This window comes from Pinus tabuliformis, chromosome 2_1 (genome assembly GCF_031772625.1).
Source record: "Pinus tabuliformis cultivar Carrire ecotype Pingquan chromosome 2_1, CPIR1, whole genome shotgun sequence".
In the NCBI taxonomy this organism is placed as follows: domain Eukaryota; kingdom Viridiplantae; phylum Streptophyta; class Pinopsida; order Pinales; family Pinaceae; genus Pinus; species Pinus tabuliformis.
The window spans coordinates 377,879,611-377,906,464 of NC_142299.1; the positions used below are offsets into that span (position 1 = coordinate 377,879,611).

At 41.1% G+C, this 26,854-nt stretch overlaps 1 pseudogene across 1 annotated transcript in view; it reads right to left on the reverse strand.

The window, feature by feature from the left end:
• LOC149200430 (uncharacterized) overlaps positions 1–26,854 on the reverse strand; it is a 98,968-nt pseudogene that overhangs the window by 35,657 nt on the left and 36,457 nt on the right. Inside the window, exon 2 of the transcript XR_016253843.1 lies at positions 10,407–11,274. The product of XR_016253843.1 is annotated as an uncharacterized LOC149200430 (transcript). The remainder of the gene's footprint in view (positions 1–10,406; positions 11,275–26,854) is intronic.

Below are 26,854 nucleotides of genomic sequence, written 5' to 3' on the forward strand. Positions count from 1 at the left end.
CCTGTTCCCACTCAGGTGTACCCTTAGCCTCTGAATAGGTTTGAGGCTCAAAAATACTGTGTAGGTTAGCCATAAGAGCAAAATTTATTGTACACTGTTGTTTTCTCTTATGTCTAGAAGTTCTACCTTCAAGGAGCTCATTATCCCGGAGATCACCAATGGTTTTAGCCATAGTTGCAGGAATCGCCCCCCCCCCCGGATCCTAAGCCGGAATCGCGACCCGTACGGAATCGTTCCGGAATCTCCAGGCGAAGCGCGATTCCGAATTTTAGGTGGCGCGATTCCTATTTTTAAAAACGATTCCTGCCATTTAGGTTGCGTTGCCCCCGGAATCGCGCTTCGGAAGGCGATTCGGGCAAGAGGTTGCGCCACGCAACCTGCCCGGAAGCGCACGCCACCCGCACGCCACCCGGGCGCAACCCGCACGCAACCCGGGCGCAACCCGCGGGGCAGCAAAATAAACATAATTTTTTTTTAATTTCTTTTAAAATTTAACTTAACTAAGCATGAGGGGGTGGGTTAGGGTGAGTTTAGGGTGACTTTAGAAAAGAATAAAGCCCCCATTCTCTTCTCATTTTCTCACTTTGAGTTTATGAGAGTTGGAGAAGAGAAGAGAGGAGAGGAGAAGAGAAGAGAGGAAAGGAGAGGAGAAGAGAGGAGAGCTTGGAGGAGTGAAGAAGGAGGAGCTAGGAGAAGGAGGAGGAGCTTGGAGCAAGAGCTTGGAGGACTTCATCTACAAGAGCTAAAGAGGTAAGTTCAAAGCCCAAACTCCCTTGTTTTTTTGAAAAAAAAATTGTATTTTTCTCCTCCCTCTCCTACTCTTTCCCATTGTTTCTACTTGCTCCTTTATTTACAAGTTGTCCACCACCTATATCCATATTCCAAGATGGTGTTCTTTTGGCTTCTATGTATCATTCCACTCTTGGTTTTAATGATGGCAAGGGTGAGGAATAGAGGGGAAGAGGAAGGGGATGAACTTGGTCCTAATAGTAGTGACCCAATGTATGATGAGGAGGAAGGGTTTGAAGAGGAAGGGGATGAACTTGAAGGGGACACTGAAGCACAAGATGGGAAAGGTACATCAAATCCCTTGTGGAACTATGTGACCAAACTTGATGGGGGAAAGGGTGGTGGATCTTACAAATTTGTGTGCCCTCATGGTTGTCATGGAGGAAAACCATATACGGGTTCATATACCCGTCTGAGGAGGCATCTTTGTGGGGTGCTGGACAATGATGAAAAAAAAGGGTTCTGTGGGGGTACAAATTTGCCCAAACATTTCAACTGAACAAAGAAGAAAATACATCCAAATAGAGATGGCTGCACAACAAAAAAACAAGAAACAAAAAACTCATTCTGAATCAAGTGCAACCTCTAAATTTGGTAGTTGCCCATCTCCTCATGGTACTTCTGCAACCTCTGGAGGTAGAAAAACAATAGGGGATTTCCTTAATGTTGCTGGGAGGGATGATGTGGATGGAAAGATAGTCCGTTTTCTTTGTGCTTGCGGTGTACCATTCAATGTGCTTCGCTCTCCCTATTGGCATGAAATGGTAAAGGCCATCAATGAAGCCCCAAAAGGATACAAGGCCCCCAACTATGAGAAAGCTAGAACAGTGTTATTAGAAAGAGAAAAATCTAAGGTTCAAAGAGCTTTGACACGTTTTACACGAGTGGGTGGATTATGGGGTATCCATTATATCAGATGGGTGGACAAATATTAGAAACCAACATTTGATAAATGTTCTTGGTGTTTCTTCTAGTGGTGCAGTATTTATTGCATGTCATGACTCCTCCTCCATCAGTGCAACTGCACAAAACATTGCAGATCTCCTATTGAAATCAATCAAAGATGTTGGTCCGAATAATGTGGTTCAAGTGATCACAGATAATGCAGCAAATTGTAAGGCAGCAGGAAAAATTATTGAGCGTACTCATCCACACATCTTTTGGTCTGGGTGCCTGGTTCACACATTGAACCTTTTGATGCATGATATTGTGAAACACAAAGATTGTGGGTGGATTGCTGATGTTTACAGGAAAGGGAAGCAGCTCATTAAATTCATCACAGGGCATACAAGGGTAAACTACTTCTATGGCACTTACTCCAAGTTGCAATTGCTTAAAATTGCAAAGACAAGATTTGCTAGTTATTACCTCACCTTTAGGCGGCTAGTGAGGGTGAGACAAGCTTTAACTAATCTAGTGTGTGCTGAAACATGGGATGAAATTAACAATGACACAGATGGTGCTAATGTAGTCAAGGACACTGTTCTTGACACTTACTTTTGGTCACAGGTTAAATATGTTTTGCAATTCACCAAACCAATTTATTACATGATCAAGTTTGCAGATTCAGATCGACCAGTAATTGGGGAGGTGTATGAGCAAATGGATAGCATGTTGGGGCAGATTAAAGACATTGTTGAGCCTAGAGATACCACCTTGTACAATTATATTCGTGTAGAGGTGCAAAACCGATGGGAAATGCTAAATATTCCATTGCATGCATTAGCATATGTTTTGACACCTAAATACGATCATCCATCATGGCTTTCAAAACCAGCACCTGGGGGGGGAAGCAGGAAAAAACCACACCAAGATAGAGAGGTTCACGAAAAATATATGGCTGCATTGAGTAGATTAATCCCTGATAATGAGGAGGCTGCATTGGTACGGAGACAGGTGAGCAACTATACGCTCAACACTGGTCCATTTGGGAGCATGCATGCAATTCAAGATCGAGAGCATTTTTCTGCTCTTGAGTGGTGGAACATGCATGGAGGGGCTACTCCACTTCTACAGAGTTTGGCATTGCGGGTGCTATCACAGGTGGTAAACACTTCTTCTGCAGAGAGGTGTTGGAGCTCTTATTCTTTCATCCACAGTGTTAAAAGGAACAGGTTGAATTTAGACCGGGCAGAGAGCTTGGTTTATGTTCATTACAACTTGCGATTGTTGTCCCATTACTGTGAAGATGCAAAGTCTAATAAAGACTTGTTGACTTGGGACAAGAATCCAAAGGAGCCCAATTTGGAGGATGGAGTGTTGCGACTAGAGCAATTAGAGGATGCTCTTATCCAGGTATGTCCATTGTGGTATGAATTTTCCAATTTTCCCTTATAAAGCATTTCTCTAATTCATGTTTTTAATTTTTTTGTTAACTAGTGTTTTTTTTTTTTTGCATGAATTTTTTGAGCGATTCTAGGATGATGATGACCGTGTTGATATGCCACCACCCCCACCCCCATCTGGTCCCTTGGTTCCTAGGTTCCATGGTTCAACACCAACAGCAGGGGGTTCTTCTTCATCAGTTCCAGTGCCACGACTTACACAGGGACCATCTTCTTCATTGCCACCACATGGAGGCCCACCATCACGTTCTATTCGTGGTGGAAGGAGGAGAGATTAGTAGATATATTCACAATCTACTTCTTTTTGTCATAGATTACTCATTAGACTTGTAGACTTGTGAATTTGAATTTTGAACCTTTTTGGCTTGGTGGTGACCAAGTGACATATTTTGTAAACATTATTATTTGAATTTTGGACATGACAAATGTTGACAGTTGCTCACTTGCTAGATAAATCATAATATGCTCTATGTTTTATGTTTTATAATATGCTTAAATGTTTTATGTTTTATAATATGCTTAAAAATTTGATGTATGTTTGTAATAGCTAGAATATAGATGATTGTTGTACTAGTAAGTAACTACAATGGAATCATGGATGCCATATCTATCTTGATTTATGCAAAAATATGCATGTTTTCATGTCTTCTACAATTAATTTGGTATTTGGGATGTTTGTTTTGAGTATAAATGCAAAAAAATATAAAAAAATATATATATATATAGCAGACGCTTCCGCGGACGCTTCGCTTCCTAGATTTTTGGAAAATGACGCTTCCGCGCTCCGCGCTTCCGCTTCGCTCCCGCTTCGTGCAACATTGGTTTCACCATTTAGGCCAGAGAGTAGAGGAACCAATATCAGGAGGAGATGAAGAAGGCTCAGGAACAATAGGAGTAGCAAGAGGAGGGTTATTTTCCAAAGGAAGCTCAGATAGTGCATCATCAAATACTGATGTTGCATCATCCCTCCCATCAGGTGGACCTATCGGAAGAAGAACATTGTGAGGTTGATCCTCAGAACACTGCTCAGAAGGAGGAGACTGAAAGAATCCTCTGTCTTCATCAAATACTACATCACGACTGAAGCTAAGACGACCAGTGGCTATATCTATCAACCTATAGGCCTTGTGATGATCACTGTACCCTGTCATCATGAGTTTCTGGCTTTTGGAATCCAACTTAGAGTGCTTAGCAACTGGAATCCAAACATATGCAACTGAGCCAAATACTTTGAGGTGACTGATCTTAGGCTTACGGCCAGACCAAACCTCTTCGGGAGTCTTCCCCTTAACAGCCTAAGTAGGTGATCGGTTAAGAAGATAGACAGCAGTAAATACTGCTTTAGCCAAAAATTTGTTCGGAACATTCTTGTGTTGTAACATGGAACGAGCCATTTCAACAACCGTACAGTTGCGGCGTTCGACAACATTGTTCTGTTGAGGAGTGTAGGGTGTAGTTAACTAACGTTTGATACCATGAGTATCACAGAAGTTGGAGAAAGCAGAAAAACAAAATTCCCCTCCGTTATCTGTCCTAAGAGTTATGATATTACAGCTAGACTCATTTTCAACTAAGGATTTAAACTTCTGAAAGATACTAAATACATCAGATTTACATTTTAGAAAATACACCCACATCTTTCTACTGAAATCATCTACAATAAGCAAAAAATATTTGCAACCAGTAATAGAAGATGTATGCATAGGACCACAAATATCAGCATGAATTAACTGGAGTACCTTAGATGCGCGCCAAGATTCTCCATCCTTGAATGAAGACCGATGTTGCTTGCCAACTTGACAGGCGCCACATACTCCCAACTGCTGAGTCTGAATATTAGGTAACCCTGACACAAGTCCCTCCCGAGAGAGCTGATAGAGATACTACATGTTTAGATGTCCATATTGCTGATGCCATAGAGTGTTGATGGACGAACATATGTATTTACAGGAACATCTTAACAAGATTAAAGACATTCAAGATCAGATTGAAGCCATTGGACAGACCATGGAGGAAGAAGATATGGTAGTCATCACTCTGAAAAGTCTACCAAAATCTTATGAGCACTTCATAGAAACACTCAACATTACCTCCACTAATGTTGATTTGAAGTTTCCGAAGTTATGCAGCAAACTCATGCAGCAATATCGTTGGAAACAATAGTTTGGTAGTGGTGCCTCATCAGCCTCCTCAGAAAATGCTTTTGCTGCCAAATATCAGTCCTCTCAATCCTTTCAGCAGAAAGGTTCTTCTTAGTTTTTTAATCCTGCTAGGAAGAAAAATGTGCAGTGTAATTACTGTCACAAATTCGGCCACATGAAGAAAGATTGCTAACAGAGGATTGCTTCTGAACAAAAGAAACAGGGAGGGGCCCATCAGACAGCGAATGTTGCAGAACATTCTGAGCAGACAGAATCTGCCTTTTACGCCTTTATGGCTAAAAGGTCTTCAGATCATGTCCCGTCTTCGGCCTGGTACATTGACTCTGGTGCATCACGCTGTTTCTCTCACAAGCATGACTGGTTTATTGACTTCTCACCTTTCAGTGATTCAGTAGTATTCGGCGGAGGTGAAGAGTACACAGTGGTTGGCAAAGGTACAGTTTAGATCCAGTCTGGTGGGCGCACACTCATCTTCCTGAATGTGTACTATGTTCCTGGTATGGAAATTAATCTGTTGTCTGTCAGCCAGATTATGAGGAACTCTCCTCAGCTTGATGTAGTGTTCAGTGCGCACAAATGCTCCATTATCGACAGGGACACTAGTCTTACGGTTGTTGTTGGCCTAGAGGATCATGGTCTATACAGGCTTCTTGACACTGGAGATTCTCCAGAAGTAGCTCTAGCAGCTCGTGTTTCTCCCATCCTAAATGGAAACTGAAGAAAAGGAAAAAAAAATCTCCACAGAACAGCAATTTCGAAATGAAGCACTAAATTTTTCAAACTATGAAAAATTATTTCGAAAAAAACACTCGTGCTCCGATACCATAATCAATGAATGAATTGAATTGATTTACATGAGCAAATGAAGCTCAATAAGTAATACAAAGATATTTACAGAGATAGAAACATCAAGTTTCTATCGGAAATAGAAACAACCAGTTTCTTCTAAGAAACTGCTAAAAAGATAAAAATAGAAACAGCTAATTAGAATGCGCATTAATCACTAAATAGAATTATTCTAATAATTTGTTGTTACGACAACAATGAATTAATCACACTGCAATATTCACAAAAATACTGTGGAAAATAAAAGCGCTGGAAATTGAGAATTTGTCATGTCCCCATTTTTATTTTCCTCTATAGTATAGGGAGGGTGGATTTCCAGGGTATGTGATGGTTAGGCAGCAAGAGAAAGATTACATCATCAAGGATCCCGGGGGTGTTTTGAGGAGTTTTTATGGGATTCAATGGCATTCGCTTGGAATATTCCATCATCCAAACAACTTGCCTTTCATTCCGTTGCATTTAGACAACTTTCAATAAACAACATTATTATGGGGCCTAACTTAATTAATTATGCTCGAGGTGGTATTACGAGAAGATTATTTGATGGAACACCTCAATGTGATAACTTGTCGGAACCGAACAAGAAGATCTCCAGGATGGGATGGTTAGAAGTGATTTTCAGTGACCTGAGGTGGTCTAGTATCTCGGTTCCCCTGTAGAGCAATGGGTCTAGTGGGAACAAAAGCCTGGGTCTTGGGCATTGCGTCAATCATATCTCAGGTCTTGGAAATGGCGTCCATCAGTGATGTGTGTTCGTAGGTTCGTAGGCCTTCACCCAACCACACAGTGGCTCAACAAGCCCCTCCAAAAACAACATGATCAGTCGAGCCTCCGAAATGTTAGTCACCATCATAGCCAATCTCTGGAACTCCAAAATGTAGGCCTATGTGCTGCCATTCTGCCTCAAGTGGGGCAACTCCCTGAAGTGTAGCTCCGGGTCCTTCCTCTCAAATCTCTCAATCAGCCTCCGGGTGAATATGCCCCTATGTAATCAACCCATGGTACCACCACTCCTGGGCATCACCCTCCAAGTGCAGAGTAGCAAACTGAATAGCATCCGTCTCATGCATGGGATTTAGGTGAAAGTATGTGTCTAACTTTTGCACCCATGCCCTGGCTGAATTCTTAGCCGAACCATCAAAGTTGGGGAGTGTAACTTTCCGCGCTATCTTCTATACCTCTTGGCTAGATTGTCCCCCTCTGGTCTTCCATTCACTTGCAACCCTATCACCTGCTACATCATGTCCATCATGAGTTGTCCCTGCCTCAACATCTACTGGTTGGCTCTCAACAACTCCTCTAAAATCTGGTTTTTGCCCCCTTGTCTGGGTTGCTCATAGTCCTCCTGGTTGTCCATGTGGCCCCTAAAGTTTTCCACCTTTGAATTAAAAAAGGGGTCCCTTTCTCCCTCTCTACCTTGTCCCCTACCTCTAGGCCGATACACTGCTCCCATAAATGACCTTGTCATCACCTGCTCTCAAGCCCACAGCTGGCCAAGAACATGCTCTAATACCACTGTAATATTCCTAATGGAAAATTAACAGTGATAATCAAGCAAAAATAGCACATACAATACAATAAAAATGTACACCAATCAGACAACCAAAAAAGGGCCAAAAACATGCGAAAACGGGCCAATTTTATTATATATATGAACTTTGAAGGAATACAATATTGATTGGAATGAGCGCACTTGGGCTTTCGTAGAGCAAGCTACAAGCCCCAGGTGGATGAATAGCAGCTACCCAAATGCTGCAAAAAATTCCCCAACAAATATTTACATTGGCACTTGGAGAAAAGTACTACTAGATGACTTGGAATCTTGTTTGACCCCTCAAATCTGCCCAGAAAATTTTGCCAAATTATTTCTGAGATCCTTGCATCAAACTCAAAAAGACCCAGAAAGGGTTTGCCCTAGTTTTGACGCTCCAAAATTGACCCCAAAATGCTTGACCCTTCTCCACTGCCAGAAATTGTCACCTGTAGCAGTTATAGTGTTTGCTACTTCTCAAAATGGTTAGGAATCCTCCACAAATCCCCTCTAATCAAAATCTAAACAACCCCAACTCCTCAATCCCTCTCTCAAGCCTTCCCACACTCAACCCCCACAAGTGACTGCGCAGTCTTGGGCAAAATGACGCAGGCCCAAGCTCCATAAATTCGTACTGTTGTGGGAAGCCACCTATGCTCCTGAATATCCTTCCCTTTCACCTAGAATTTGGTCAAGAAATGCTCCAACAATAGTATATACTATAGCCCCTAACTCCAGCACCACACTCAACCAAGAACTACGTGACTCTCTCTCTTGCGTCCCAGCAAAACCATAAATGCATGTATTTCTCTCTAGCCTCCAAAGAAAGACAAAATGGCCTTCCTAGGGTGGCACTCAAAGTCCACCAAAGAGAGGTTGAGATTCCTCCTTGGGAAACTCTTGTGCTCAGCAACACTATGTAACTCAGCTAAACAGCTAGAGTAACAATTAGATGTCAAATGATCAAAAGCCCCAAATGATGCTGCCTTCCTCTTATTTATACTTGCTGATCCCTCTCCTCATGTGGGCCCCTCCATCAACAATTCAAGCCCCCTCCTAAGCAATTTGAATTCCTTCACCAAGAAATGCATATTTTGTGGGAAAGTGGCCCCCACATTCCACTAAGGAAAGGATTTCGACCTCCTTTTCCTAAGTGTCTCTCCCAAAATTTACTTTAAGCCCCAAAAATGACAAAATTGGCAAAATTGTGATTTATCCTTAGAAAAATATTTAGGAAGGGACATTACAAAACAAGGGTACAATCAAGAGTGATCAATCATCCAACTTGGATTGTGATCCATATTATCGTGTGTTGTACATTAAATGAAAGTGCATGATTCAAAATTGGTTATTGTTCCTTCTGATAGATGACCCACCTTCCTTCAAGAAGTATGTCAAAAGGGAGAGAGAATTGCCCAGAGCATAGGTGGAGAGCTCTAAAGTAAAGCTACCTATGGATCATCGTAGAGTTGTTGGCTGGTTGGATAACCAATTGGGAGGAAAAAATTCCTAGAGGGATTACCTGCTTTTGGTGGGTGGCAATCCCCATGTCTTTGACTACAGCTACAACAACAGGGGCTTCATCTAGTTCCACAGCTTTCACTTCCATCTACTTCACTACCACCACATGGAGGCCCACACAACAGTCATGGTGGTGTAAGGAGAAGAGAATAGTGGATAGATTCACTATTTTATTTGTCATAGATGATAGATTAGTGTTTTGAATTTGAAATTTTTCAGTATTCATACTTCAGTGTGTAGATGGCCTATTTTGTAAACATTACAATTTGGTCATGTTGATGGTTGCTAGATAACCTGTTTCAATAAGTAACAAGTTAATGGTATACTTTCTATTATATGCTTAAAATTTTGATGTTTGTTTGTAATTGCTTGAATCTAAATGGTTGATACTCAAATAATTAGTCACTAATGAACTATGGATACCATTTCTATCTTGACTAATGTACATATATGCATGTTTTCATATATTCTGCAACTTATTTGTTATTCTAGATGTTTTTTTGAATATATATACATACATACACATACACTCCTGAGGATTTTTGGATAATGATGCTCCTGATGCTCTGGCTCTCAAAAATGCTCTCGCTTTGTGCAACATCGGTTAAGAGAATGTAAGATCATTAATCTCTAGATCATAGAAAGGATAATTCACTTAGGATCAATGAATTGAACTCCAATATTTGCTTAATTGGAGAGGAAATATAATTTTTGTGAAAGTTGTTTGGACAGGCATATGCAAGTCAGTTTGTTCACATGTGTGTGGTCTTCATTCGATGTCAATCAACTAATTGGCTTCTGGATTCTCAGTTTTATATAAAATGAAGTTAGCTTCTCAATTGAAAAGAACGGAATGGTCCTAAATAATGATGGTAGTTGTTTGTGAGAGTTCAAAAGTCTGTGTCTTTAAAGTTGTACAGAAAACATGTATAAGTATTTCAGAACTTCAGTTATGCTGTTATATCTCTTGATTATCAGTGTGATATAAGATGCACTTCGAAAAAAAAAGTGCTATGCATTTATGAAAGGTAGTGGTTTTTCCTACTGTATCTTTCATACCGTTTAATATGAAGAAAGTTTGTACTCAATTTAAGAAGTTCCTCCCATGCTAGAAATTGCATAATGTAACACAACTAGTTCTTTGGATCTGATATGCACCCCCATTTTGCAACCAACAAAGGAAACATAGAGCTAAATTGGTCAACAACTTACCTGGCAACCAACACCTCTTGATGAACCATTAGACCGCTCTCCAGTATCTGTAACATCAAGGATATATGTTCTAACTGGGACAATACTTTCATCCCAGTTCATCCAATACACTGTATTTCAAGTAGAGTGTCCTATTCTCTCCTTGAAAGCCCTCTTTTAGTTGGCATTGTGTCCCTTCATAACAACAATTTAGACCTCCAATGTAATTTTCTCTTAGTGGATGACCATATTCATCTTTAGTTACATCGTAAAGGTTGCATCTGCATTCTGTACAACCTAGTGAATTTACAACCCCTCTTGTATCAATGGCATGCACATTCAGCATCCAATCCTCTTCATATCCTTCAGGAATCTGTTTAGGATCTCCGACAACAATACCATATGGATCAGGTATGAAGGTGCTAGTATGACGTGTTTCAGACCCCAGGCCAAATATTTGACCAAGAGTGTGATTCTGACAAATACCATCATTCCCTGCAATGATATAGTTTGAACTGTGAAGTCTCATAGTTTGTGCTTTGGTTTGCTCTTTTGTCAAGGGCATTTTACGGTAAAGCCTTTCCACCAGCCAGTGATGTAAGTAGGTCTCATGTAAAGGAATTGAGTTCCCCCCTTCATCTACAACCTCAGCATCAAAACCCTTGAGAGCAATATGGCCTTTTGGAAAATCAATACTGAGATATATTTTATTCTGAACCTGCCCAGGTCCCAGAACAAATGCTGGAGATCTGAAAACTGCAGACTTGATTTTTCTTTCATTTGACTCCGTAGGCGTGACAATGACTGATTCAGCATATACTGTTGCAATCCATATGAGGGCTAAAAGCATACATATCTTTGAATCCTTATGCATTTTTACCAAAAAAGTCTGCATCCATAAAATTACATCAAAATAAATATTAAAGTACAAAATGAAAAACATCAAAGAACAGACAATCAGAATTTGTAGAAAGTGAGAGATTAGAATTTATGTTTCCAATTGAATTGATGATATCATTCACTAAATTACTCAGCACAAGAACATTTAGAAGTCTACTTATATTCAGAATAAAACTGAGCTCTAAGAATCTGCAGAATTTGAAGATGGATCTATTACAGGCATTGATATCACAAACCTTGGGGTTTTAGATTATTATCTTAGGATGAAAGTATGGCAAAGACATCAGGGAATGTTTCTTTCTTAGACCAACTATGCCAGCGACCTACCCAAGAAATTCAAGATGATAGTCTGGGAAGCTACAAACTCTTCAATGGACCTTGGCACACAGTTAACAAAAGATGAAGCACAGAAGCCTGTTAGCATAACCTTATAGGAATCATTAGTGGGAAGTTTGATTTATCTGACCGTAACTTGGCAACTATGTTGCAGGAAACGTTGTCCCCAGGTCCGTTTCAGCCAAGAAACGAAATGGAAACGCGGAAATGTGAACCGTACAGCCTGGAAACGAGTTTCTGGCCGTACTGGCACATTTCATGTTGGGGAAACGTGGTCAATATGGCTAGAAACAAGTTTCCAGGCCGTACAACGAAGTTTCCACTTCATATTGGGATTTTTTTTTATTTTTTTTTTCAGTTCTAATTTTTGATTGGGTGAATAAAATATCTTGTGGATGCTTCTAGATGCCTCTCTCAACAAATCTCAAAATCAACCTTTATTATATATATGAAGCTGCAAGTACAATAAAGACTATGAGGCTGCAAGAACTATAAAGACAAAAGACCACTGCACTCTTCCTCTTTATATAATAAAGATTAATTTTGGATATTCCGATATTGCTATTTTCATTATGTGATAATTCATGAGTAAATGTGATGTAAATTTAATCATAATGTTTAAACTTTAAATGTAATAAATTATAATGTATCATGTATGCTTTATGATTGCACATAACATTTCTTAAATGTCCTAAATTCTAATATATATATATATATATATATCACATTTCCCCGTTTCCAAAATTTGGGGGGGGGTCACGTTTCGTACTCGTGCCCGTTTCGGAAACTCGTACCTGTTTCCCCAATTCGTGCAACTGAGCTTGGCAGACATCAGTTGGTTATTGGTGCAGTAGAGGAACCAAAGATTAGTAATTATAAACCTCTAAAAGATATTTTTGGTACAATAAGGGAGCAAGAAATTAGAACCTAGCACACACCAGGATCAGCGAAATGACATTTGCTGCATAGATTAATTCTGACTAGGTTCAATGTGCAGATGACTTGAAGTTGACATCTGGTTATGCTTTCCACTGGAACAAGGGTGAGTGATTGTAGGAGCAAGAAACAGAGATCTGTTGCATTGGCTTCAACAGAGACAAAATATAAAAGACATTTGAATCAATGTTATCAGAACTAAACAAGTGATGGAACTGGAAAACCTTGTGGGCCAGCACTGGAATTGGTAAAAAAACCAGAGCAAAAAACCAGTGAACCAAAAACACATAACATATTCAAATTGTAAAGAAAAACATATATATTTATGTGCATCCATATCTATGTTGCAGGAAACGTGGGGCAGGGGTACGTTTCCGTATGGAAACTGGTACGAAACGGTGAAACACGTTTTCGGCCGTACTGCCACGTTTCACGAAACTGAAACGTGGCCAGTACGGCCGGAAACGCGTTTCATGGCTGTACGACCCACGTTTCAGCATTTACTTGTGTTTTTTTTTTTTTAATTTATTTTTAGGGTATGCTAGTGACTTCTAGTTGCTTCTAAATGCGTGTCTAAAGTTATAAAAGTGAATTTTTGCCCTAGTGTTGATATGCAGTTCATCAGGAAGTTTGAGGCATATGCAGTTCATGGTAATGTTAAAGTGATATTCTCCTTTATTTTTCATTTTCATCCTTTTACTTAAATTTTTAACATTACCATGAAATGACTCAGGATGTTTGAGAGTGGTTTCGCCCTCATTGGATTTCATATGGAGAAAGTAGAATTTTAGATCTCACTCAAAATCCAGCAGACTTATCTATTTTTAAGGATTTCAGGATTGGGGGAATTGCAATGTTTCCATTGGATTTTATCATGTACTAGGGTATGGAACTTGTATTTAATCAAGAGAACCAAGCCCTCTATGCAGGGGAAACTCCCAATAATCAAGAGCATGTAGGGTACTAGGGTATGAAACTCGTATTTAATCAAGAGCACTAAGGTCGTTCGACTATGTAGGAGGAGACTCCCAATACAACAGTGGTCCTTCTAAAGAATGGGATGTGGATGCAGAAAATCCTGATTTGGATCTCTCTCTCTTGCAGCCTTATAGTCTTTATTGTACTTGCAACCTCATATATTAATATAAATAAAGGTTGATTTTGAGATTTGGATATATAATAAAGGTTGCTTTTGGATATTCCAATAATTTTATTTTCATTATGTGATCATTCATGAGTAAATGTGATGTAAATTTAATCTTAATGTTTAAATGTAACAAATTATAATGTATCATTTATGCTTTATGATTGCACATATATATATATATATATATATATATATATATATATATATATATATATTTAAATGTTTTTAATATATATATATATATATATATATATTTAAATATTTTTAATATATATATATATATATATATTTAAATATTTTTAATATATAGATATATATATAGATATTCGCGTTTCCTCGTTTCCAAAATTTGGAGAGGTCTCGTTTCGTATCGCTTCCCGTTTCGGAAACTTGTACCCGTTTCCCCGTTTCATGCAACCTAATGACCAAACCATTTATACACAAATATGCAAAAGATCTCTCATTTATATAGCAAGGGTGCATATAACCAAAATAGCACTTAGTGCAAAACATCGTTGAACCAAAATACATCAAGAAGGAGGCTCTAAATGGCTTCTATAGTCTAAAATAAGCATGATACTACAATACTATAGCTACAAGTGCTAATGGCCATCATCATAATCATCATCCTCCTCATCCTCATGTGCCGAATGAGTAGTCTCTAAGTCTGCAGTGGGATTCTGTGATATCCTCACTAAATAATTTTGCTCAGAAAATTCCCATTTTTGTAATTTTGGCATTAGAAAATATTTTGGGGTGTAAAACTTGGAAAAGTGGGTTGAGAAAGCACCCATTTAGTTTTTGGAGAAAATGAGGCTATAAACATCAGAGAAAAAGAAATAATTATTTTGCTAATAGAATATGGGAACCACAAAAAGGGAAATTCGACCCCCTTGAGGAATTTGCACTATAGAAAAGAAGGAAGAAGAAAAGGAGGTTCGAATTAGTGGAATGGGGGACCCACCAAGGGAGAAGGGACCAGCATCTATAAATATCACAAGGGAGTTCCAATTTTGCATCGTTTGTCCATCTATTCTATGAGATCGATCTCTCTCTTGGAGGTTGTTGAGCAAAAAAGGAGCAGTGCTGATTAGCACAAGAGTTTCAAGCAAAACTCTCCCTCATTTCGCTGGACTTCATGTGTCTCCTTGGTGGGGCTTTGGGGGGTCTACTTCAGGGCTTCCACAAGAGTAAATTGCAGGAGTTTCTCTCAGCTTATGTGCACTACCTGGGCGTAGAAGTCAGCCTTCAGTGATTGATTGGAGAAATGTCCTTTGATTGGACATTCCTGGCATTTGCAGGAGTATTTCCTTTGGTGGAGGGTAGAAATTGGCACCATTTTACAGGGATAAAACAAAGAGATATTTGTGGGCCGAATTCTTCTATTTTTGGGCTTGCTTAGGTGTTATTGTGCAGAGGTTTGGGCTATAGAGAATTGCTGGAGTTTGGGCTTGGAGAAGTGGGTCATTTCCAGAGGAAATTTGTAGTGATTTCTTAGACATTTTAGTGGAGGATTTAATTCACTTTCAACAGTGCTTCTCTTGTGCACAAAGATAGGTTGTTTGGGAGATTTGCACTAATTAGGGCTTTTTGGTTCAACTAGAATTTGCCAATATTTTTGTGGTTTTTGTAGGTTTGGTGTGAGGAGCTCCAGATTAATTTTGCAGAATTTTTGGAGCACTTTTGAGGGCAGAAATCATCAGTTCTTCAGTAGCAGCAACAAAATTTATGGGTAGTGTGAATTACCTATTTGGGCTTTTTTCCAACACTTGGAAGTTGGGTCTACATCATTTCACCTGGGTTTTGCATGCTTGCAGTAGCAAGCCCAAGTTCAATTGTTCTACTCTACTTTATACCCAATTTCCAAGATTGTTAATAAAATGGCTCAGATTTTCTGCTCATTCTATGGTTTACTGATTGTGCATGCATGTGAAATTTTTTGTTGTTGTAGCTTAGTGCATGCCTCTATTATTTACTGAATATTTCCATTAGGAATATTATAATAGTATCATAGCATGTTCTTGGCCAATTGTGGGAAAAAGTAGCAGGTGATGCCACCAAGATACCAAGGAGTAGTGTTCCACAGAGACAGAGGTAGAGGTAGAAGAAGAGGATGTGGTAAAGAAGAAGGACTCGACCCTTTTTCTGACACAAAGCTTGATAACGCTAGAGAGCACATGAAGGACCAACGAGGCAATGAGCAGCCTAGACTTAATGGACAGAATCAACTGTTGGAGGAGCTAGTGAGGATGAACCAACAAATGATGAGGCAAAACCAACAGGTTCTAGATATGATGCACTAGATTATGGGTCTGCAATTGCAAAACATACAGGGGCTAGCCAACAACGAAGAAGGTGGGTCCTGAACAAGAGAGGGGAGCCACATGCACGCACACATAAACCAGCAGTCGATCACCCACACCTATGGCCAGACTAATAGACCCACGATGACTCATTTCCTGGACAAAACAGCGTCGGAGAGGGAGCCAGACACATTTGCTGATTTGATGAGATCTTTCACTGATGGGGTTGATGAGAACAAAGCATTGGATTCCAGAGTCAGAAGGATCTTATCTTTTGGGGATTTTTGCTACCTAAAGGAGAAGTACAGACCTGGAGTAGGTATTTTAGAGGAGGTCAAAAGCATCAAGACCAGGATACACAGAGGTTGGTAGGGAAGGTAAAACTACCCAATTTTGATGGATGAGCCAGGAGTTCAGCTAGGGCATGGATTCAGAAACTACACACATATTTTCATCTGAATCCCATAAGGGAGACAAATGCGATTAGATTTGCCACTCTGCACTTGGACGAAGATGTGCAAGAGTGGTGGTACCATGGATTGGTCACATTAGGGCATGCTTCTATTACATCCTATGTTGAGTTCATGAGGAGATTGGTGGAGAGATTTGACCCGAAGGACCCTGAATTACACTTCTGGGATTTGCCTAACCTAAAGAAGACAAGCAACATTGAGGAATATACGGTAGAGTTCCAAAGACTAGCTATGATGTTCTCTAACATTTTAGAGGCAAGATTGACCATGTTATTCATTGAGGGGTTAGTAGAGACTTTGCATGGTTGGGTGAGATCATATAGGTCGGTATGACTACAGAATGCCATCAATCGGGTCAGGGACATGCTTGATCAAGTTCCTAAGACTAGAGCACTGATGCCTCCTAGACCTGCCTTTCCTCGGAAAGGTAAGGATGTTAGACCTCCTCAAAAGGAATGGGTTGGACGAGGATAGCTAGATGATGATACCAAGAGAGACCTTCAGGAGAGGAGATTGTGCTTCACATGCTAGGAGCCATGGGCTCCAGGACATCAGTGTAATAAGGGAAAGTCCCACTATATGGAGGTGTTTTCAGATAGTGAACTAGAGGACGAGGAGGTCGAGCAAGAGACAGCTGGAGGAGGGAGAAAGCCACAAGGATCAGGAGGAGGTCCACCTCTTCATACATGAGGTGTCATCGCTTCACTTCGGGGAGTCCCGAAGTATTTGACATTGCGGATCAAGGGCACAGTTCAAGGACAACGTGTTTCAGTGTTGGTGGACAATGGGGCTACCCACAACTTTATTGGCACACAGAGGGTGGAGCGTAGAGGTATACATACAAAGGCCTTTGAGGGGTTTTCAACATTGGTGCTAGGAGACCAAACCATAGAGTGTAATAGGTATGTCCCCATGATGACAGTGACCATGGGGGACTATTCTGTGACAGACCACTTCTTTGTGGTTAATGTGTCAGACACAAATGTGGTGATGGGTGGCCAGTGGTTGTATTTCTTCGGGCGTGTTACTACAAATTGGAGGAGATTGGAGATGGAGTTTATGGGGTTGGATCAGAAGATGGTGGTATTGAGAGGCATGCATTCATACCCACCACAGATAGTATGAGCTCATGGGATGGAAGTCAATTTGAGACAAGGAGACATAGAGTCGGCACCAGAGCTATGGATCTCAGAGACAGAGGGTCAGACACGACAGCCACATCCAGACATTCTAGCATTGTTAGAACAGCACCACGTCATATTTGGGGACATTCCCCCGGCTGTCCACCTGATAAGCGTTTTGAGCACACCATAGAGATGGATGAGGGGATACATGCAGTCATCACTAATCCCTATAGACATCCCAAGGCCTACCGAGATGAGATTGAGAGGACTATACAAGAGCTATTGGCTTTGGACCACATTAGGCCAAGTTCCAATGCCTTCACTTCTTTGGTGGTGGTGGTGCTAGTGAAGGAGGATGGGACCCTTCACATGTGTATTGATTATAGGGCCCTGAACAAGAGGATATTGAAGAATAGATACCCAATTCCGCGCATTGTTGGTGTTGATGGACAAGCTTAGAGGAGCTAAATTCTTCCCTAAGATAGATCCGCACTTTGGGTATCATTAGATTTGGGTGAGGGAGCAGGCCATCTCGAAGACTACATTTAGATGCCACTATGGACACTTCAAGTTTCTAATTATGGCCTTTGGGCTTGTTGCACAGTTTTTGTCAAAGTTCCAAGGAAGCGGAAGCACCAATTTTTTCAACAAGATCGAACCATCTATCAACAGTTCATGTGTCATTGTAAACCCATTCTGCAAGTTATGTAATGTAAATGATGTTAGTAAGACCGTGAATGTATGTAACAACCTAGGTAAACCTATTTTTTGTTGATTTGTGGTAGCATTGGATGTTCTCTAGCCACAAAATTTGGTGGAGAGGTTGGGGCACATGAGATCTCCAATACCCAGAAAGGGTTTGGGCAGATTCTAAATAGTTTGAGAAATATTAAAATTATTAATATTTTTAATGGAGTCCCTAAGTCTAAACTTAGGGAAATTAAAATATTAATGTGGATTAATATAAAACTGTGTTAGAATGGTCCAAAAGACATGGATCAACCCAGATCTAATCTTAGCCATTGATTAGGGACTTAATCTCGATCATTGATATGTCAATGAGAAAAGTACAGGAGGAGGCTTGAGGGTCACTTGAAGGGCACACCAAATGATCAGTCATTCTATTCTTTAGAGCAGGGTTTGCTAAGAGAGATAGAATCAGTGATAGGAGTTGCAGCTGAGGGGCAGTGAGTACAGAGAGACAAAGAGGTAGAGATAGTGTCGGGAGATCAGCGCAGGAGCCAGAGCGAGTAACGCAGTGGCAGCCAGGTCTCACGCAGGGCCACGCAGAGGCAGCCAGGAGCTGTGCAGTGTTTCAGAGAGGGTGGCGTAGATGACGCAGAGGGTCACAAGGCTGACGCAGGGCCTCCTGAGGCTGATGCAGGGCCAACGTTGGGCAGAGAGAGGTTGACGCAGTCGAGAAAGGCAGACGTTGGGGTTTCTGGGGCAGATTGGAGCTGAGGAACTGCTAGAGGGTTTATCCGGGGTTTCAGTCGAGACATTTGTCTCAGACTGAGAGGTACTACTGCCAAGGGCATTCTCTATTGGGTAAGCCGGATTTGGCACCTAGATTGTACTCTAAAATTGCTTAATAAGAAAACCTTCAGATAGTTGCACCGATTTTCCCGCATTGGGTTTTTCTGGGGACATTGGTCCAAAAATAACGGTATCATTTTGTACGCTTGTTTCTGTTTCCTTCAATTGATGATCTGTAATATGTTGAGCATGCACTAGTGTTTATTTCCAGTGCTTACATTGTAAATAACTTGTTAAGTAACGAAACAAGTAGGGAGGAATAAATCAGTAAAGTGCATGGAGGGTTTCTAACTGGTAGAATTAGAAACTTCAACATGGTATTAGAGCGTGGTTGCAGATCACTGGAGAACTGAGGACATCAGCCGAGTGGAGCAATGGCAGCAGAAAACAGTTGTCTCGAGTGACAGAAGCTATTTCTAGCAAAGCAGCAACAAGGGAAGGGTGACGCAGTGCCTGCGTCATCAAGGGTGGGCCAGGAAGAGGCAGTGCAGAGGCTAAGGGAGGCAAAGGGAGACCCACACAGAAGCTAGGAAGGCTAACAACGCAATTGGCTAAGGAGGTTGAGTTGCTGGTGTTGGGATTGCACAGAGCTTAGGAGCTCTCACCTTTAAGTTGTTGGGTTTAGGAGGTTGTGGGAAAGTTGCAGAGTGGAGCTGGTGGCATACTGTAGTCAGAACAGTACCTAATAGGGCAAGGAGGAGGGAGTTGCTACAAAGGGTTTCTAGCCGAGAAATCTGGATCAGTGGTCCAGTTGCACAGACGATCAGAGTAGGGGGCATCTCGACATCGGCAAAAGGATTTCCAAGAGGGAAATCGAGACTCAAAGGGAGTCACATCGAGAAATTCGAAGAGGGAAGTAGAAGAGCAGCATGGCACTACACGGAGTAAGAGACCAAGACAGACTGGATAGAGCTTCAAAATTCGCAGTCTGGAAAACCAAAATCTTATCCGTACTTAACATAAATCGTGTCAAGCACTTCGCCTTGTGGATGATAGCGATCCCATTTGACCCAGCTGATAACGACAAGTACGAGGAGGCAATGGCGAGGGCCAAGAGCATCATCCTTGATGGGGTCAAGGACCATGTAGTACCACACATTGCCAAGAAGGAAACAGCAAATGAGATGTGGGAGGCCCTAAAGAAATTGTACCAACATACTTTTGTGCAAAGAAGAATGTTACTAGAAAATCAGATGAGGTCATACCAAATGAAGAAGGGAGAACCGATCGACACCTTCCTCAGTGGATTGAATGAGATCTGAGATCAGTTGACTGCTGTAGAAGCGACACTGAATCAGGAGTTGATGGTGAGGACAACCCTGAATGTTGTCTCAGAAGACTGGGAGGCATTTGTCCAGAGTATACTGGGCAGAGGGACCCTTCCACCTTAAGACGATATGTGGGTGGCTCTTCGCCAAGAAGAGATCAGACGATAGACAAAGGCAGGAAGCAATAGTAAGGGGATCAGAGTCAAAAAGGAGGAGGATGTTGCCTTAGCATCTGAGGGAAAGCAAGAAAAACGGAAGAAGAAGGATCTCTCCACAATCAAGTGCTTCCATTGTGGGGAGCTAGGTCATTATGCGACCCAGTGTCCAAGGAAGAAGAGTAAGGGAGAGTCTTCCAAGACTAAGGCAATGCCAGCAAGGGCAAAGAAGGAAGTGGAGACAGACGATCACTGTGCCATGAGTGCACACTCACCACTTGAGCGGAGGTGGTTAGACATTGAATTGTAGTCAAGAGGACTACAAGCGATGATGGGTAGGATCCTCGAGGTACCCAGCCTCTTCGATTAGACCTTGCTACGGGAACCTCGAAGAGGAGTAGCAGGACTGACTGATGTGGGTAGAGACGGATGTGAATAGGCAACAGAGAGAGATACAGTGCAAAGGTCCCGAGACAACGCGAGGCTAGTAGGGTGTAGCAGTGCGAGAGGCGCGGGAGTGTTGCACCAGTGCAAGATGGCACAGAGAGGGGTGCAACGGTTCAAGATGCAAGGAGTTGTTGCAACAGCGCAGAGGTTAGAGAGGGAGCACTTGTCAGCAGCAGAGGGAGCTTCAGCATCAGGAGGGTCTCTAGCCCAACAAAGAGGTCAGAGTTGGGAGATCAGTTACTTACTTCTCAGTAACTGAGTTGCAGTGCAACAGTGGTGATCCGGATTTAAACAGGAACGCAACAAATTACAGAGATAACCGTAAACACAAAGATGCAACGTAAATAATACTTCATTTCATTAATGTAAAATACTGAGATATGCTTACAAACAGAAAATGGAAATAAACAGCTAGGGCGATGGTAGTTTATCTCTAAGAAGGGATGTGGTGGCTACATGCCTTTGAACTGTGTTACAATGAGGCTCGAAGGCCTATTTATTGTTGAGAAACAATGGAAAACCCTAAACATCCAAAAACCTAACCCTAGAAGATGAAACACCAAACTGTGGGCCCCGTTTGGGTAAATTGGTACAACAACTTCCCGGGGTTGTAACTTTGGCATACGATCTTCGTTTGACGCATACAATATCTCGTTAGAAAGATCTATCTGAGAAATACAACTTTGGGCATGGACCCATGTTGCTCTCAATTTTCCCAAAAAACGTTGTTTAGGCCTCAAAACAACTCCGAAAGTTTAGGACCCGAAAAACTGTTAAAAATAGTAAACTGTGCTACAATTAAGGAACTAAAAAGTTGAAAGAAACAATGGTGGGGGTCCAAGTGGACTTGGCGGGTGGCCACCAATATCCACCTGGATCAAGTGGGCAACATGATGCAGCATGATGAGAGGAGTTGCAGTGCGGATGCAGTGTTGGCAGAAAGGACTAGCAGCAGCACGGATGCAGAGGGAGTTGCAGTGTAGATGCAGCAGTGGCAGTGGCAAGGCCATGGGTAGCAGGTACAGGATGCAACAGTGCAGATAATGGTGGGCAGCAGGCCTAACATCAGCACAAGGATCGATGCCAGATGATCAGAGTAATGCTCAATGAGGAGTATTACTAAAGCACAGTCCTCGCTAAGAGCGAGTGTTGATTTGTGGTAGCATTGGATGTGATCTAGCCACAAAATTTGGTGGAGAAGTTGGGGCACATGAGATCTCCAATACCTAGAAATTGTTTGGGTAGATTCTAAACAGTTCAATAAATATTAAAATAATTAATATTTTTAATGGAGTCCCTAAGTCTAAACTCAGGGAAATTAAAATATTAATGTGGATTAATATAAAATTGTGTTAGAATGGTCCAAAAGACATGGATCAAGCCAGATCTAATCTTAGTCATTTATTAGGTACTTAATCTCGGTCGTTGATATGTCAACGAGAAAAGTATAAGAGGAGGCTTGAGGGTCACTTGGAGGGCACACTAAATGATCAGTCATTCTATTCTCTAGAGCGGGGTTTGCTAAGAGAAATAGAATCAATGATCGGAGTTGCAGCTGAAGGGCAGTGAGTACAGAGAAACAAAGAGGCAATGATAGTGTCGAGAGATCAGCGCAGGAGCTAGAGAGAGTGACGCAGTAGCAGCTATGGCTCATGGAGGGCCACGCAGAGGCAGCTAGGAGCTGTGCAATGCTTCAGAGAGGCCAGCGTAGCTGACGCTGAGGGCCAGAAGGTTGACGCAAGGCCTCCTGAAGTTGACGCAGGCCCATTTAGGGTGACGCAGGGCCAACGCTGGGCAGAGAGAGGCTGACGCAATCCAAAAAGGCAGACGCTAGGGTTTCTGGGGCAGATTGGAGCTGAGGAACTGCCAGAGGGTTTATCTGAGGTTTCAACCGGGACATTTGTCTTAGACTGAAAGGTACTATTGCCAAGGACATTCTCTATTGGGTAAGCCGGATTTGGCACCCAGATTATACTCTGAAATTGCTTAATAATAAAACCCTCGGATAGTTGCACCAGTTTTCCCCCATTGGGTTTTTCCGAGGACATTGGTCCAAAAATAACGGTGTCATTTTCTATGCTTGTTTCTGTTTCCTTCAGTTGATGATCTATAATATGTTGAGCATGCACTAGTGTTTATTTTCAGTATTTACATTGTAAATAACTTGTTAAGTAACAGAACAAGTAGGGAGGAATAAATCAGTAAAGTGCATGGAGGGTTTCTAACTGATAGACTTAGAAACTAAGTCACCTAACACGGGGATTCGGGATTCGTAGGATACGGGGATTCGAGAGTCGGATTCGGACACGTTGACCCCCCGAAACAGGACACGTAGGATTCGTTATATATTATTTTATTATATATATATATATATTAAAAATTAGATATTTCTTACACAAATTCTCATTAATGATACAAATTCATTGATTTCAAACATAGATCTTCATCTAGATGCTAGTTTTACTGTTTACAAAGTAAGTTAGTAACATTATAGCATACATAGTACATAATTGAAAAATTCAAATACATGTCACATAAATCATGATTCATAAATGAAAGACAACTTACAAGATAGTAAGATAAAGATACTGACAACTATAGTTTTCTCATTAAGTCAGCAAATCAAAATGTGTTACATAGGTAGTGCAATGCAAATGGCAAATAAAAATAGAAAATATAAAACAACTACAGGTATACAAGCCTTAAGGCAATAGGTAGCCCATGACTCATGAGTCAACAATCCTCATAGTCATCATCAGAATTAGCATCAATGTCCTCATCATCATGGTCACCACTGCTCTCCTTTGCATCCTCCTCCTCCCCTGTATCCATAGTTGCCTCTACATCTGTTGGTGTGGAGGATGACCCCTCTAAAATATCACCGTCATCAAATCTAACAGGCTCTAGCACTGAATCATTGAGATCCATGTTGGCCGATGCCAACTCAACACTATTGTCCAGACCCATATCATCAGGAAAGACATCCCACATCTTTGTCTTTCCCCTCAACCACTATTCCCTTTACCTGTAAATAAGATGAAGGTTGGTGTGCACATACGCCATTGTCTCTGCCCTGGACTGCTCAAGCCTGCTCTTCTTCACACTATACAAATTCCCATATGTGCTCCAATTCCTCTCGCAATAAGAGGATGAAGTCACCTGAGAGAGGAGCCTCATGGCTAATTGCTAAAGAGGAGGGCTTGTTGCCCCATGATTTGCCCAACAAGAATAGGGCTTCTTAGCCCCCTATCTCTAATCACATCATATCCTACAAATCGACCAGTGCCAGTGGAAAACTTTGCAAAGGCATCCTCCACCTCATCAAAGGATGCTCTATCCTGGAAAACCCGCCTGAATGCATCTTTCCTCCCCTGTGAGATTTTACCATCCATGTGAGGAGGGAATCTGCGGGAAAGTCCACCATTCAGCCACTCATGGCTGTAGTATTTTGGATTCAATGAGTGAGCCAAACAATGTAAAGGTGTGCAATTCTTGTCCCATCTGCTGACAAGAATATCCTATATAGTACCACAGAAGACCTCTGGTGATGTCTCATACTCAGGTCACTCGCTCTGTAGAATAATGCTCCTCACAAACTCAATCATGGAATCTCATTCTTCATAAACCTCTCCTAGGATGGGTTTGTATGTATCTGCAAATCGAAGCAAAAAAATGATAGAGTCCATGATCTGAATAATTAGATCTACCCTCTCCCACCAAGCATCATCTAGCACTGTGTCCTTCACTCTTTTAGAGGCTACTTGATTTGTCTTTCTCCAAAAAGACCAAAGAGCGGTCTTGACCTCCCTCAACCTCTTCAACATCATAAATGAAGAGGCAAACCGTGCATCAGCAATCTTCAACAATGATAGATTGTTGTACTCCTTGTAGATAGTGAGGGCATTTGTATGATTTTGCACAAAGTTATGATATGTCGTGCATCCTCAATAATGTTACCAATCCAAAGCACATTAGAAGCAATGGATTTTAGTGCTAAGTTCAATGAATGGACAATGCAAGGTGTCCAGAACACTTGAGGATATTTAGCTTCCACAATCGTGCCAGCAGCCTTACAAACAGGTGCATTATCTGTAATGATTTGCACACAAGAATCAACACCTACATCTTCAATAAATTTAATAAATAACTCACCCATAAATTGTGCATCCTTGTATTCTCCAAGTGTATCCACTGCTTTCAAGAAAACTGGACCATTCAAGGAAGACACATGAAGTTGATGACTGGGTGTCGTGCCGGATCTGTCCATCCATCAGAAACAATGATAACCCTAGATGTTGACCATGATGCTTTAATAGGCTCAAGAATTTTTTGCACCTCTTTTCTTTTCTTCGTCAACAATGTGGTTCTAAGCTTCTTTGAACCAGGAGGCACATACCAAAATGGAGACCCATGAGTTAGAGCTCAACACATCTCAATAAATAGAGGTGAGCGTGCAACATTAAATGATATGAAGTTTTGATAGAAAACGAAGGCAATGGTGAGATCAAGCTCTTCCCGTTTCTCTTTTTGAAAAATCTTGTCCATTGGACCAAGTGAAATTACTCTTCTTTTTGCTGCTTGTCCCCCAATAGAACTCTCAAATGGAAATTTAGTGGTGCCTTTCCTCAAAAATGGAAGGGAGTCTTCATTCTTGGTTTTTTTTTTTTTTTGCAACCACATTTTCCATACCAACAGTGAACTCCTTTTCCATTTCTTTCCTCTTTTATAAAGAAACAACTTTACAAGCTCCAATTCCACAACCTGGTAAAGCCAACAAATGGCCTTTCACACGGTAATATGCGCTTTTGAAAGAAATGGGTCAAAGTTGCATCTCCATTGCACATTGCCTCCTCCCTTCCCCTTGGTGCTTGTCCCATCCTCTCTTGTGACATATTTCCACAAGGGATATTTCTCAATGTTGTCTTTAGGTCCTCTTCTTCCCTCAACATTACTTGCAGCAGACTCCAATGATATTGGGGGAGGAGGGGCATCTCCAATGGGGACATTCTTCCCCTTCCTTTGCCCCTTAACTGTTGTCCTTGATTGAGCCATGAATACTGTAAAAAAAAATCCAAAAGATGCACAAATTTGTAAAAAAAATTCATATACAAACTGTTGTAATAGAAATGCAAAAAAATAGAGATGAAATGAACTTACTTAGTGCTTGAATCTCCTTGTCGAACGCTCCACACCCTTAGCTCCTTGCCCACAGCTCAATGTATGCAAATCTGAAAGAGAGAAATGGTAAATGACTAATAAAACAACGCGTTTTTATGCCCGCAGGTTCCCTTTTTTGGGATTCGAATCCCAAAATCGTGACACGTGCGGGATTCGATCGTGTCACATTAGGACATGACGTGTCATGTTCTGGGATTCGAATCACCACCGAATCGTGTCCAATTCATGGGATTCGGACACGTAGCCCATTTCCAGTGAATCCGGTTTCATAGCTAGAGACTTCAACATTTTTTTGGCGAGAGTTTCATCCTAGGAGGTTTTTTGGCTCACTGATTCATTTGTGTTTCTAAACACGGACGGTTGGCAGAGCTCTAATCGAATTTTATGTAAAAATGATTTGGAAATAATTTAAGCTATTTGGCTAAATTATTTTATTACAAATCACTTGGTCTACTAGATCATATTGTGTCGTAGATTGGGTATGCTTTTTGAGGGTCTAAGCCGAATGGGTATTCCCCCTTTGAGGGTTTAAATTGTAAATCTTATGTAAAAAATATTTTAATGCATGGTCCCTCATACTTAGACACCATGGTTAAAATATTAGAAGGCGGAAAAAATAATTAATCCCCTCAAAGTATCAATTAATTAATTTTTTTGGCAAAAATA